This window comes from Rhipicephalus microplus, chromosome 1, assembly GCF_043290135.1.
Source record: "Rhipicephalus microplus isolate Deutch F79 chromosome 1, USDA_Rmic, whole genome shotgun sequence".
Lineage (NCBI taxonomy): Eukaryota > Metazoa > Arthropoda > Arachnida > Ixodida > Ixodidae > Rhipicephalus > Rhipicephalus microplus.
The window spans coordinates 279,704,887-279,719,167 of NC_134700.1; the positions used below are offsets into that span (position 1 = coordinate 279,704,887).

Here is a 14,281-nt window from a genome sequence, read left to right on the forward strand (position 1 = left end):
CCGGCGGTGCATCTGTACCAAGGCTCGCGCCTTGGTGTTTTCTCGATCGAGCGGCCGTTGTTGCGATGGCCCGACGACGCCAGACACTGTTGGCTCGTGTGTCTGTTTCGTTTCTTTCTGTTTCGAGGTTCCCAACGGCCGTGATCGGCTGTTGCACCGCTGCATCGAGCTCTTGCTGTTTGCTTTCCCTTCCTTCACTGAGTTGCGCCATCGAGGCGAGGCACGGAGACGCTCTGGCGCTCACACACACGTACAATGTATCGTTTTGCTCTTGGGCAAAGCCCTGCTGGGCTCGTTTCTGCCTCGCGGCAGCAACAGCAGCAACAGTGCGAGGCGCGCCCGTCCGCGCTGCGGCTGTGCTGCGGCCTCGCATTGGCCGGTGCCGCTTTCACCGCGACGCGCGGAGAGAAAGAGGCAAGCAACAGCCGGCGCCTTGTGCGTCGTTGTTTATGTCGAGCATTGTGCTGTCGGGCGAAGCGGAGGCAGCGCGCCTGCCGATCGCCGAGAGCGATATGGGACGCCTCCTTCTCTCCGTTTTTTTTTTTTTCCTACGGCGTTCTTGGCCCACTGACCGATGTGCGGTTTGTACTTTCTCCCTCTTTTTCGTTTCGTGTTCCGGAAAACACTGGCGGCTCCCTCGTACCTGTGGTGGAAGTAAGACACGAAACGGTACTGCGTGACGCGATGGATGGATGGATGGATGGATGGATATGGCTGTACCCTTTAGATCGGGCGGTGGCTAGCGCCACCAAGCCGTTGGATGCTGCAGCGCCCCCACCCACGCGTGCCACCTGTCTATAACGTCTTCACCACCGTGCAGCGGTTTCTCCCTGTTCCTTCGCCTTTACTTGAGCTTAGGCTTCGTATTCGCCAACGTGTATGTCTCGCGTCCAGTTAGTGTTTGTTGTCCGTTCTAGTCCGAACCAGCTTGTATACTGGAGTTTTTTTTTTGTTTTTGCTTAACTAACTATACTTCTAGCAAAGCTGTACTTTTCCCGTCGTGAAATTTGGTCTAGTGGCTAAGGTACTCGGCTGCTGACCCGCAGGTCGCGGGATCGAATCCCGGCGGTGGTGGCTGCATTTCCGATGGAGGCGGAAATGTCGTAGGCCCGTGTGCTCAGATTTGGGTGCACGTTAAAGAGCCCCAGGTGGTCTAAATTTCCGGAGCCCTCCACTACGGCGTCTCTCATAATCATATAGTGGTTTTGGGACGTTAAACCCCACATATCAATCAATCCCTTCGTGAAATTGTATCGCCTTAGTCGCTCCTTTTTCGTACCGGAGGGCGTCTTTTTGTTCAGCGCACCACTGAGCGACACTGTAGCTTTGCATTAATCGATCAACCTCGAAGGACGGCTAGACGAAGGAATAGAAATAACAAAAGAACAAGAGGCGAATTAATCTTGCTGTAGGATCTATGGTAGTAGTACTTTAGTGTATCGCATAAAGGGCAGCAGCTGGGGGCTGCTCGCTTTTGATCGATAAATAAATACGTGGTTATTTTTCGTCTAGCGTTAGCGTTACAAAAGGAAACCTTCGCATGGGTCGTGTATCAGGAGCGGCTGAAACGCTACGCCTTGTTTGGCCTCGGTACAGTATAGTGGTTGCATGTGCAGAAATATAGATTAGAGAGTTATACTGAAGCGTCTATGAGCAATCGTAGCGGGAGAGCGTATTTAAACACGGACACAGCGCATAGAGGCACTGGGCTAGAGCGCCAAGTCATCTGGAGCTTTTGTATGTATATGCTGGTTGTTTCAGCTTTATTGTATTACGAAAAGACAATCATTCGCTACGCGTGCTGAATATGCTCAGTATTGTTCTGAGCCGTACGCAGCAGGCCAGGGTATGTTTTCCAATCCTCCTAGCTGGCTGCTTAACCAGGATTGCTTAAATTAAATTTCCAGTTAGTCACTGCCAGGGAAAAAAATTTCAATTCATAAGTGACAGCGCTTTCTCTTAAATGTCGGAATACTTTATCTATGCTAATTGCCGATGCGATAAGCTGGGTAATTAACAAAAATTTCCCAATGAACCTTTTAGGGGTCCTTAGAAGGAGAACGATTTTTCCGATATTTGTAAATCACTCTTTCGCAAATCAGAAATCACCACTCTTGCTGGGAGAAGACGCTCGTTAAGCGAGAAAATGCGCAAAAAAAAAAAAGGGGGAGTGGCGACACCACGTTGTTATTCCCGCGATAAACGCCGTGACGTCATATATTTTCGTGGTGTCTTGTAGGTCCTATGTAGTTCCTTATCAGTAAAAAAACTGAGTACACTGTCATCTGATGGCGCCGTAGATTTAAAGTTATGAAGTTTAAAGATAAAAAAAAACAAAACAAATGTCACTAATGTACAAGAAACACACTTTGAAATCAGAGACGTCGTGGGTATAGTGATTTCGTCGAAGTATTTTAAAACAAAACGTATACCTTGATTTTCTCTACTAAGAGTAAACATGGCGAAATTAATGACACTAAAGTCCTCTTAATAGAATTTATCAATTTAAACCGATTCACTGTTTTACTTGTGCCCCTTTAAATAGCGGCTCTAAAGAAAAAAAAACGTTCAAATGTAAAGTTGAATTTTTTTGTTCAGCAACTTGATCTATCTATCTATCTATCTATCTATCTATCTATCTATCTATCTATCTATCTATCGATCTGCCTCCTCTCTTCACCACACACACACACACACACACACACACACACACACACATATATATATATATATATATATATATATATATATATATATATATATATATATATATATATATATATATATATATATATAGAGAGAGAGAGAGAGAGAGAGAGAGAGAGAGAGAGAGAGAGAGAGAGAGAGAGAGAGAGCAAATGTGCACGGCGTTGTGAAAGAAAGACCACCGTCGTGAGTCATTCGAAGGTGTCCGTCGTGTGTGTTTGTGCAGGGCACGTGAGTTCGCTCTGTTTATTCTATAGCGTTCTCTGACCTTCGCGCTGTAACGAATACGGCTTGGATCGGGTGCATATGTTCAGTGTGGTGTATTACGTATATGCACACACACAAAGCAGGAAGCTGCACGGAGGGCGGTGACGTAAACCCGCCGAGCTCTATTCTTCGTCCGCCGCAAATTTGCGTATATTGTCGCGCGGGTAGCGGTTAATACATTGTGGCGAAAGCGGGGGCACGTGCGCAGGACGGAATAGAGAACGAAAGGATAAATCGTTAACGTTGGAATTATTTTTTCTTTGTTTGTTTGTTTCTCCTCCGTTACATATGGAGCCATTGTGTCGTCGACGAAAGTCTAGAACATTGTGTAAGCTTTATTATTAATAGTTTTGTTGTTATCGACGTGCTTTCTCGCCGTATCCCACTGCACGCTGCAGCATAAAAAAACATGCGTGAAAAGAATTGCGAAATGGGTCGGTTCGGGGCGAAGAGAAAGGAGACGCAGTTTGGCTCTCCTTTGTGTGGCCGAGACGAGTGTACAGACGATTTTACGCTGGACTTATGCGCGCCGTTGGGGATGTATCAGACCTTGAATTCAGTGAAGGTAATTCGGGGGTCTTTATGTCACTACGCGGCCCGACACACGGGACCCCAGGCCAATTTGAGGATGCAAGCTGTTCGTCCGAGCAGCCTGTCTCGCCGGCTGCCGGAGGGAGTCCCCGTTGCTCCGAGCACGCTCTGTGGCTTCCGAAGACGATCACATGACTCGGCTGTGGCTTCTGCTCGGGGGGTCGAAGGTCGAAGCACTGCGACGGCCGGTTCGAATCCAAGAGACATGTTGACAGGCAAGCACCTCTCGCATCCCGTAACCATTGGAGGGGAGGGGCCGCGGTACGTTCATCTCTAGTTTAAGGACCGACTCGCCGCCCTCTGGCTCGCTGGTATACGGCGTGAAGGCGTTCAGGGCTGCAGCACCGAGACGCAGTTCGAAAGCATGCTGTCGCGCAACAGCCAAGCGACCTAGGATTGTTGGATTGGATTGGATAAACTTTTATTTGGTCCTCCAAAACACAGATCACTGTGTTGCGGGCAGCTCCCACGTGGGGACTGAGATGCCGAGCTCCTCAGCCGCCTCGCGGGCTTGGTGGACAGCCCAGAGCTGATCTGCCAAGGACGAGCTGCGGATTGCCGCCTCCCATCTGGCAGAGGTGATGTGCGATAAATGAGCGAATTTGGTGCACTGCCAGAGCATGTGTTCTAATGAAGCTATTTCCCCACAATGCGGACAAAGATTACTTGGGTATAGGTCAGGGTACATGATGTGTAACATTTTCAAAGTAGGGTACATCCGCGTTTGCAAAAGCCTTAATGTAAGTGCTTGGGGCCGGGTTAGATTTTTGTGAGGTGGAGGGAAAATCCTTCTAGACAGGTAGAAATGTTTAGTGAGCTCGTTATATGTTGTAAGAATTTCCACCTAGGATTGTTGAACGAATTCTTAATGATTTTTTTTTATATCGCGATGTGAATTGATATGGTCAGGAAACGTCGAATACACCAACCCAACCGTCTTCGTCTGTACGCGTCCACTGTGGCTCTTTAGTTGTTCAATGAGTACTGACACGAATTTAATATAGTTTCGTATTTCGCTCTGAGTGAAAACACTGGCGTCCAGGGCCATAAAAAGAGTATTGGAATGCCCGCAGTAATGCACCGAATATGATTGAAATACTGTTATCTTGAAGAAGAAAAAAACACGCACACACACACACACACTTTCGGTTTCCATATCGAGGGGCGCCTTCTCATCGACGTCACGACGTGTCATCGCAGTCCGACGTGAAGGGGGGAGATCAACTCCCGGCGTATTAGCGGAAGATGCGACACCTGCTTCTGGTGCACGTAATCTGTGAATTGTAGCCCAGTGACATTCGTTTCTCTGAATTGGGCTGCATGCAGGAGGCAGGGCTCGTAAACTCCGTGCAACTGTGCTGACTCGTCGGGATGATGTCCATTGCGGTGGCGCTGGCTCTAATGCTCAGTGACGAAAACGTTTGAAATCGATGTAAAATATGTTTTCTGTGCTCTCTGACTCGGTTGTGTGGACATCGTTTGCACTGCACACCGAGAAAACAAACTTTTGCGACCTCTCGAATAATGTCAGTACTTAATCTTAACGATGCAAAAACGGGCAAGGTTAGCAGCCCAGCATGGCGGCGCCGAAACTCGTCCGGAAAAGTAGCGTAAAGAGCGGTACATCTATCTGGTCACGTGGCTTCACGCGTGCGCCAACGTCCAGGCGGACCGTGGGTTCCCACTCTCGTTACTCTCTCTCTTTCTTTTCTTTCTTTAAGGCGCAAAGCTCGTTATGCCCGCACTCCGCCGTCGCCGTCGAAGCTCCCTGCGGCGGGCAAGCGTGCCGAGCCAACGCCACCTAGGTGGCGTTGGGCGAGCAAAGTAACAGGTTCGCTGCTCTGCGCGCGCCGCTCACTCATTCGCTCAGTCGTTCTCGCCGCTGAGCGCAGCAGACGCGCCCCCCCCTCCCCCCCCACCACCACCACCGCCGCCGTGCAAGCCAGTACACAGTAGCGAGATCGGGCGCGTAGACGTTTGCGTCTCACTATTTAAGGAGCTTCGCTCATGGGGTGTGTTCGTACAGAGAATTATTGGTAAATTTTTCGTAGTGTGTATTTGTGACGTCGTTCATGACGCAACAGCCAGTAGCGAGAGCAGGCGCGTAGACGTCTGCGTCTCACTTCTGAGGAGCTTCGCTCATGGGGTGTGTTCGTACACAGAAACATTAGTAAATTTTTCGTGGTGTGTATTTGTGACGTCGTTCATGACGCGAAAGCCTTGACATCCAATCAATATAATGCCACATAAACGAATTGTCTCATGTATGCCGGGATCTCTCTCTCTCTCTCTCTCTCTCTCTCTCTCTCTATATATATATATATATATATATATATATATATATATATATATATATATATATATATATATATATATATATACTACAGTACTTATATGTAGCATACAGGCTTAGCTTGCTGAAACATTTATGCCCTTTTCCCCTGCTATTTGTGAAGAGTGAGCATCGAGCTGTGGATCTGTTTTAATGGCGTGCTAGCAGCGCTGCTTATCCCTGGCTAATGCAGACAATAGTGATGTGTAAATTATGGCTGACGTTTTACCATCGTTAACTAGTGAATGTTGCTGATGCGATTGTTCACTGAAGGCTTTGGCGTGCTCATAAAAACTCCGGACCGGTATATAGGTGCGCGTTGTCGACGGGAGAAGAAATCGCAAGTTGTGGATGAGAAATAAGCGTAGGAAACTCTGGTCCATATATCTTGAGTCGCTTGAAATCTGTAAGCAACGAAACTGTTGACAATGGATGGGGAGGCGTGCAGTGCCTATATTGTATAGCTTCATCAAGGTAGACAGACGTCCAGGGGAGGCCTGAAGCCGTGAGAAATAGTTCGAACAGGCGATGTCAGCTGAGACAACGTTTCGACAAGCCGAATAGTCTCCTTGTCCTGGCAGCGATGTGTAAAAATGCTAGTTATGGTGCTCCATTTTGGAACTGTCTCTCATTCTCTGACAGGATGCAATTCGGTTCTACTCTGTCTACTCTAAGGAATGACCTTAGCATCAGCCAAGAAGGCCTCGTTATGGCCCTAATATCGACCACCTTCGCCATTTCTTAAGCTTTACACGGCTAGCTGAACTCCCCCCCCCCTTTTTTTGTTATTTTTTCATTCGTGTTTTTTTTTCTTCTCCGTATTCTGCATGGCTTCGAAGCCCTTCAGCGTGTTTATGTGCTGTGTAGGGCATGTCGCTCATAACACATGGTGCCACATTGGAATGGTAAACGTCACGATTGACATTTTTTCCCCCCGTTTAGAGCGAGAACGCAATTACCTTCGGCGACGTGTGTCATTTTCTTTTAACGTTAATTAGTAGCCCGGTTTTCTTGTTTATTCTTCAAAAACCACTGAAAGAAAAACAAAAAAAGCATTCATAAGTAAATTACTCCTCCTAAATGCAAGAAGGCCACTTTTGCCTAGAGATGTGCGTACTGACGTCACGCTGAAGTTCGCGCGTCAACTCGCTCTGGCGTCATAGTATTTGACTGCGGGCTTACATAGTTACTTATCGCTAAAAATGAATTACGTTGCGTTCGAAGACATCCATATACCAGACCTTGCAAGTGTCACGAAGTGTTACATTGCAAGCGCGGCTAAAATGTGGAAATAACAATAATGAATGAGTATACTCTTTGAAATCTATGAACTCATGGTTACGTTCACGGGCCGATGTTTTGGTGCGAAATTCAAATAAGAAGCTTTGTGTTTTGTCAACTCTTCCGACGTTCAACATATGATAGCAAACTTTACAATGGAAAATATAAAACATAAAGAAGTATAGAATAATTTATCGGTCTCAAGTGACGGAGTCAGTTCACTTAATGCTTTCCTTCGATGGTTTTTCTTAATAATCCGTTTATTCATTTTCTTTTTGAGAATATCAGTACTGACTATTCATGACAAACGTTTATACACCAGCAGGAATCTCCGGGACAGTTCAATATAACTAATAAATATCTTAATGGTATTCAACGTCTTGCCAAAAGTAATCATGTTTCAATCCCCTTTTTATTTGAAAAGAATAGAACATTAAAAAATGAACAGCGTTTGTTGGAACTGGTAAAATAATTGTATGGCGCATTTCACTGATTTTCTTTGTAATAATAATAATAATAATAATAATTGCTGTTGTTGTTGTTGTCGTTACATTGTATATTATGCTTGGAATTTTAGGATTCGCTGGTGTGTATAGTAACAAGCGGAACTGTATAGACACCTCTGCTGACAAGCAACCCTCATTAAAATGTTAAATGATTTAATGACATGGTCGAAATTATTCATAAGTATCTGCTGACGTGAGCGAATGTGCCTGTAGTGTCAGAAAACAATGTAAAGCCTAACAGATGTTTGGTAATAACCAGCCTCATTTGACAGCATTACATCAGCAGCGCTTCTCTTTGACGTCACATGCCGTACTCCGTATGCCGTGCTATATATGTAATTATTAACGATATCTAATAAGTGACTCGTTAATTTTGACAGCGTGAGTCCAACGTTTTCTTATTTTTTTTTAAAGTAGGCGCCCTTGTTATTATAGCCACCAAGAAGATTCGACCTTCAATAACCAGAAGGATCGCGCAGTTGCACGTTCTGTGGATAGCAAGGCTGGTATTGACCTGTCTCATGCTTGTGAACAGCGGTAGGCGTCGTCAGCCAACTGTGGCGCTTGCAGTGACTTCGCTTCAAGCGCCCGATCTGATCATGTCACGTAATCATGTCATGATCACGTGACATGATCACGTGACATGATCACGTTGCACCCCGTCGGGGAGCCTCCCGGTAAAGCCCCCTCCCGCGTGCATGCACGGGAGGCTCTCCGACGTGATGTGCTCGGATGCAGCTTTATACAGATGCTACGCCAGTTGTCAAGTGACCATAGAGGGCGGTGGCGAGCTTTGGACTGGGCGGAGCCTATACTCGCCGCGATGTTGCTACAACCGTCTCAGACTTTCGGCAGCGCCTACCGCTGTTTTAGAACATGGATTATGCCTACATTATGCCCTGCTTGTGCCAGTGGCTCAGCCAGAATTTTTTATTATTTTGTTTTCTAAAAGAAGGTGGAGGGTGTAGGTGGAAGTTTTATCGCCTTTTACGTGTATGGTCTTGCGTGCCAAGATAGTAATGGCTCGTTAGTTGGATTCCAACCGGAGCAGACACATTTCCATTGATATCAATGCTGTCGATCAATGGCGTTGATATCTACACCACACGAGCGACCATCGATTAATTCTGGGAGTGTCATGGCTAAGCTTTTCTTGGACTATGTCTGAGCGGTGTCTGTACGTAAACACGTCTTGTTGGGAAATCATGCGCTGCGTAATCAATACACGCGGCGCTTCTGATCCCCTGGTCCATGAGCTCTCTCCTTTGTTATAACGCGTGTGGATGATGAGATACTCGGTATGTGTGACTGAGGATCAATCAGTGCTAGAAACGTAGCAGACAGGAAAAGAGGAAAAAAAAAAGCGCTCACTGATACGTTGTTCGAGACGCATCTTTTCAGCCGACAGTCACGCGGTGCTTCGTTTTAAAAGTAGTATTTCTTTCGTGCTTGCCACCGTTTCTCAGCGAATTGTTTCATTTCCTGTACGCTTTGTACGCTATGCACTTAAAGCAAGGCTGAATAAAAGCGGAAGCTTTCCCCGCGTTTAGCGGCTGCTGTATCACTTGCGGAGACTTGTACACGTTTGCGCAACGCGATTGTATACTTTTACTCATTTGACTCGCAGGTTTCGGTCGTCGCATGCGAAAAAAAAAAAAAAAACACTGCCAGGCCTGCGCGGAAGGCCCAGTCACAGCAAAAGCTATTGATTGATTTGTGGGGTTTAACGTCCCAAAACCACCATACGATTATGAGAGACGCCGTAGTGGAGGGCTCCGGAAATTTCGACCAACTGGGGTTCTTTAACGTGCAACCAAATCTGAGTACACGGGCCTACAACATTTCCGCCTCCAAGTCACAGCAAAAGCTAGAAGAGCGGCCCATTAGAGCCTTAAAAAAAAAAGTCTTGGGGCAAGTACTGCAAGCCCAGTTGCATGGTATACTACTACGCCGTAAATCGTTGTAATTATTGTGTAGTCGGAAAGCGTCCACGATGCAATTATTTGTCATTCCTTAGAAAAGCGTAGGATCCGCTAAGCACTTGTACGACATTATGTGCACTCTGTTGGTGCTGTGGCTGACGACGATGAAGAATTAAGCCTGAGGTTTTTGTAATGGGTTGGAGCATTCAACGAACCACTCGTTATACGTTATTCGCAGTGTGTGACGCCTGGTTACTTCTTCACCTCCCGAAAACACTTTATTTTGGGACATTCTAAATATCCGGTGCTGGATGTGGCGATGACGTCAGGCGCGCACGCAGGGCCGTTAACAGCCCGTTTCTGCGCGGGAAGGCGACTCGAAAAGGTCGACCTAGTTCGGAAATGTACGCACGCGCTTAATGCCACATGTTACACCATAGCCACGTTTGGAGACTGCGGTACAGACAACCGTCGACATACTGAAGCGCTTGTAGCGACGACGTCGTGGCGCACAGGCACGCGGGAGGCTGCCCGACGCCCCGTGCTCGGAGGCAGCTTTACGGCGGCTGTGCCAGTTGTCACGTGATCATAGAAGGCGGTGGCGAGCTTCGGGCTGGGCGAAGTCTATGGGTCCGTTCGATACACCTGCACCACTTGGAACCAGTTCACGACTGTGCACGCGAAGTTCAGAAATTGTGCGGCGTGAGTTCAGCGGCGCAGGCACTGCGCGACCCCCGAAATGAATGACGATGAGCCAACAGTGTGCAGGCCTTATTTCTCTTCGCTTAATTTACGCCGTACAGCTAACACTGAACGATGGCGAACCACACATGTGGACAGTTTATACTGAGGCGCAAACATATTGGCAAAACACACCGCGTTTGTACGGGCGGATATGAAGCCTAAGCCACCTACGCTAAAGTGCTGCATCGTCTGCTCAGCTGCACATGCGGCTGCATCAGCGCAGGTGGTGCAAGAAAATCTTGAACCAGTGCTGCCCCTCTTCTGCACCTTTTGAAATGAATGACAGAGTTCAAAGGTCGTCAATGCTGCACCGCTGAAACGAATGGCAAAGTGCAGCACCCTGTGAACTGGTTCACGTGGTGCGGGTGAGTCGAACGGACCTTATAGCGTGCCACGACGTCGCTACAAGCGCCTCACTATGTCGACGTCGCCTACCGCCGCCGTTCACGAACATGTGGCATGGGTCTGTAAAAAAATGCAACTGAAAGCGGGCGCCCTCCTTCGGATGACGTTGGTCGCTTCGAGACGCGTGCAGACCTTGAAGATTGCTGTTTTCGTGACGCGAAGCGGCAGGTGTTTTCCCGTGTTTGTATTGCCCTTTGAGACGTTCGCTTGTATCTGCTTGCTGTCAGTTCAGTGATTCATTAAATGCCTATCCATCTTTCTGTTATTTTTTTGCTCCCCCCCCCAAAGAAATACTGTTATGCGCTATGGTAATACGTTGTTTTCAGTCTCGTCGGTTGTCGTGTGCACTTTGTGCTTTTTATTTGTTGTTTGTTATCCTAAGGAGGCTGTCTCGGAATACCCCATTTAGTATATTATTATTATTATTATTATTATTATTATTATTATAGATTTAGTTGTGTCCAAAAATATTAGTTTCTGTTAATGGAATTGATGAGTAAGTCATCATAATTGTACCTCTATTTTCACGCGTGTAGTGTTTTATTTATTTATTTATTTATTTCCTGAAAACCGCACACCTGTGTTTACATTCTATTCACAAATAATGAATTTTCAAAAGTATAGAAATAGTGCGCAATAACGTTACGCCACATTTGTGCACATTGTAATGTTGCGTACATGTTACGTCACTTCACATCTCTCTTGCCTAGTACAATTGATTTTGTACCCAGTAATGTGCTAACTTTTCTTCGATCGTGTCCCTTAGAGAGGTGCCGTTCTTGAATTGATAGTAACATCTCTTCTGAGATGCAATTGAATGTCGAGAAGGATCTCTGTTTCTTTCTTTCTTTTTTTTTCCAGACCGGATATGCCGCATTGTCGCAGCAAGAGTGCAATCTTATCCGGTTCTCGTATATGCTTTTTGCTTCTGTTCGATTGTCGTTGCCTTCTTCAGTAGCGCTTGTGATTGAATGTCGTGTGTGATTTGCTGGGAATTTCGGTATGTCCCGAATGTCTCTGGTCGAGGGAGGGTTGGATTCTATTTTTGTTATAACATATGCTTGTAATGTACTCATTCAAAAGACCACAAAAAAAATTCCGCCATATCCACGAAGTGAATGATGATGAGTGGGCGAAGCTCCGGAGGTAAACCTGGTAAACCATGAATCCTCTGTACATTTTGCCCACTCGATTTTATTACATCGCTCCCCCTAGCGTACGTCGCCGCACTAAATCGAACGATTGCCTTCAACCAATGACACGCGCCATATGTGACATCATTCCTATTTTATAAGATCTCGCGTCTTTTATCAACTACAAGTACCGCTTTCTAGTTTATAACATCTTGCATCTTTCCATCATCAGCTACAAGTACCATCATCTAGTAAACACTACAAGAACTAAACGAGAGGTGGCTACATACAGGAGACGGTACCGCCATCTAGTGAACACTGCAAGAACTAAACTAGAGATGGCTACATACAGGGGACGGTACCGCCATCTAGTGAACTCTGCAAGAACTAAACTAGAGGTGGCTACATACAGGCTACAGGGGACGCACAGCCCACGCCCTAAGGAGCTTCGCCCCTAAATAAAGGAAAGGTACGCAGAAGAGATCACGCAATACGGGCGCTGTGTCTTGTGCTCTCTTCTGCGTGCCGTTTCTGCGATGTTTTGTAATAACTATACGTGTTTGTGCACCACCAACAAGCCCGCTCAGCTACCATTTCGAAGTGCAATCGTGTTCGCGCCCGAGAAGCTCGCTCGCTTTTCCCTCGACATCTCCGAGACGGAGCAGTGTGTGCATGTGTCGGCCTGCATTCGTACGTAGCTCGGGCCGCCTTTTGGCGCGGCCAGGAATCGTGCGCCGCGGCGAGATTCCAATAAGCGGGCGCCCGCGGAAGTCGCCGTTAGTGCGCGCAGCTCACGGAGGAAAACAATTTCGTTCGCACCGGATATGAAAGCCGGAGGAGTGAGTCGTTGTTGCCTGCAAGCGACGCAGTGACGCGTTGCCCCCGTGGCGAGCTGTGTAATGTTTTCCCGCGTTTGGCCAACACCAGAGCCTTATTCCGCCGTCCCCCTTTCAATTCCTCCTCTCTGCCGGTTCACCTCCTCCCCCCCGCATGGTTACTCGCTTTTTCTCTCACTCCTTATCCTCCTCCGCTTCTGACATTTTGCGTGGAGAGTGCAGCACTGACGTGAGAAGTCATCAAGTGATGCTCGCGCGTTTTTCGCGGAAGTTTCGCCACTCATTTTATTAAGTGAAAGAGACTAGTAGAGGGGGTGGGGGGGTATAAAAAGACCCGATCAGCCGGGGCATTGTATTGTAGGAAAGGTCGTAGGTCGCTTAAAGGGACACTAAAGAGAGAGAGACGAAAAAAAAACTATTTCTTCCGTGTAGGTAAGTTATTTTCCGCAATTCCAAAATCACGTTTATGGAGAGAAAAACGCTGGGAAAGTGATAAAATGCACAAAAAGAAAATACGCCGTGGTGGTGGCGACATCGTCCTGTGAAGTTCCCGCACCAAAAGCTGTGGTGTTATAGGTGACGTTCACATCCGTGACGTAACTTGCACAGATGTCGGCGCGAAATTTAGAACAGTTGCTTTTTATTTTTCCGCTTTATTTTTGTTTTTGTTTTCTGAAGGCACGAGCAAAACTCGGTTGATCCGATCACGCCTAGAAGCCTCCGACGCTAGATGCGCCGGCCTTTTTTTACGCCAGCACGCTAATAACACTGCGAAGCATCGGCGTCGTCTGCGTAGTGTTGGCTTCTCCGCAGTGCATTTGAACCACCTATGACCACGTGATGGCCCGCGACCAATAGCGTTGCTGGAATCGTCAAAAGCCGGGTGAGCGGCGCCCGGAAAACAGTGGCGCAACTCTGCTACCTAAAGGTAGCATGTACAGTGATTCTAACACCGTTGCTTCAGCACGTGCAATGCCAGATATTTAACTGTTAGCATTGTACATTCCGCACATAATTTATGGTTCTAGTAGTAGTGTAACGTCAACTGCTGCCGTGGTGCTTGTCTAACAGCTTTGCTGTATATGCCTCAATTTTTTTCTCACGGGAAATCTTATTCTACCGGCTTGAACCTTGTGACGTCAAGGGTCGCGCATGCGCTTCACAGGTCTCTATAATCGTTCTCCCTCGCGTCTTCACGTGTACACACGCGCCCACTGTTAAAGGGAACACCTGCGTGAGCAGCATGTTTAGATTTCGCTATCTTGCGGAATCATAGCAGCTTAGACATTCATAAGGCTACTGGTGTTTGAAAGTTCCGTCTCCTCTTGACAGACTATTTACTTGCATGAAGATTGTTTCCTAATCCATTTGCTCTTATAGAGGGCCATCAATATAGATGGTGTGCATTCGAGTGTTCCCTTTGACAGTGGACCATACTGTACATACTCGGGCTGTCAATCATTTCACCGGGCGTTTCTCACCGGCATAATGCCGTGTCTAGCGCGGGGTATTACTTCTCTATCGGTCAAGTGTATGCCTGGAAACTACCGATACGCTT

At 47.1% G+C, this 14,281-nt stretch overlaps 1 protein-coding gene across 4 annotated transcripts in view; it reads left to right on the top strand.

Annotated features, from left to right (window-relative positions):
- Window positions 1-14,281, top strand: part of LOC119188263 (insulin-like growth factor 1 receptor) — a 207,870-nt gene that overhangs the window by 73,865 nt on the left and 119,724 nt on the right. The gene's annotated exons all lie outside the window — the stretch shown is intronic.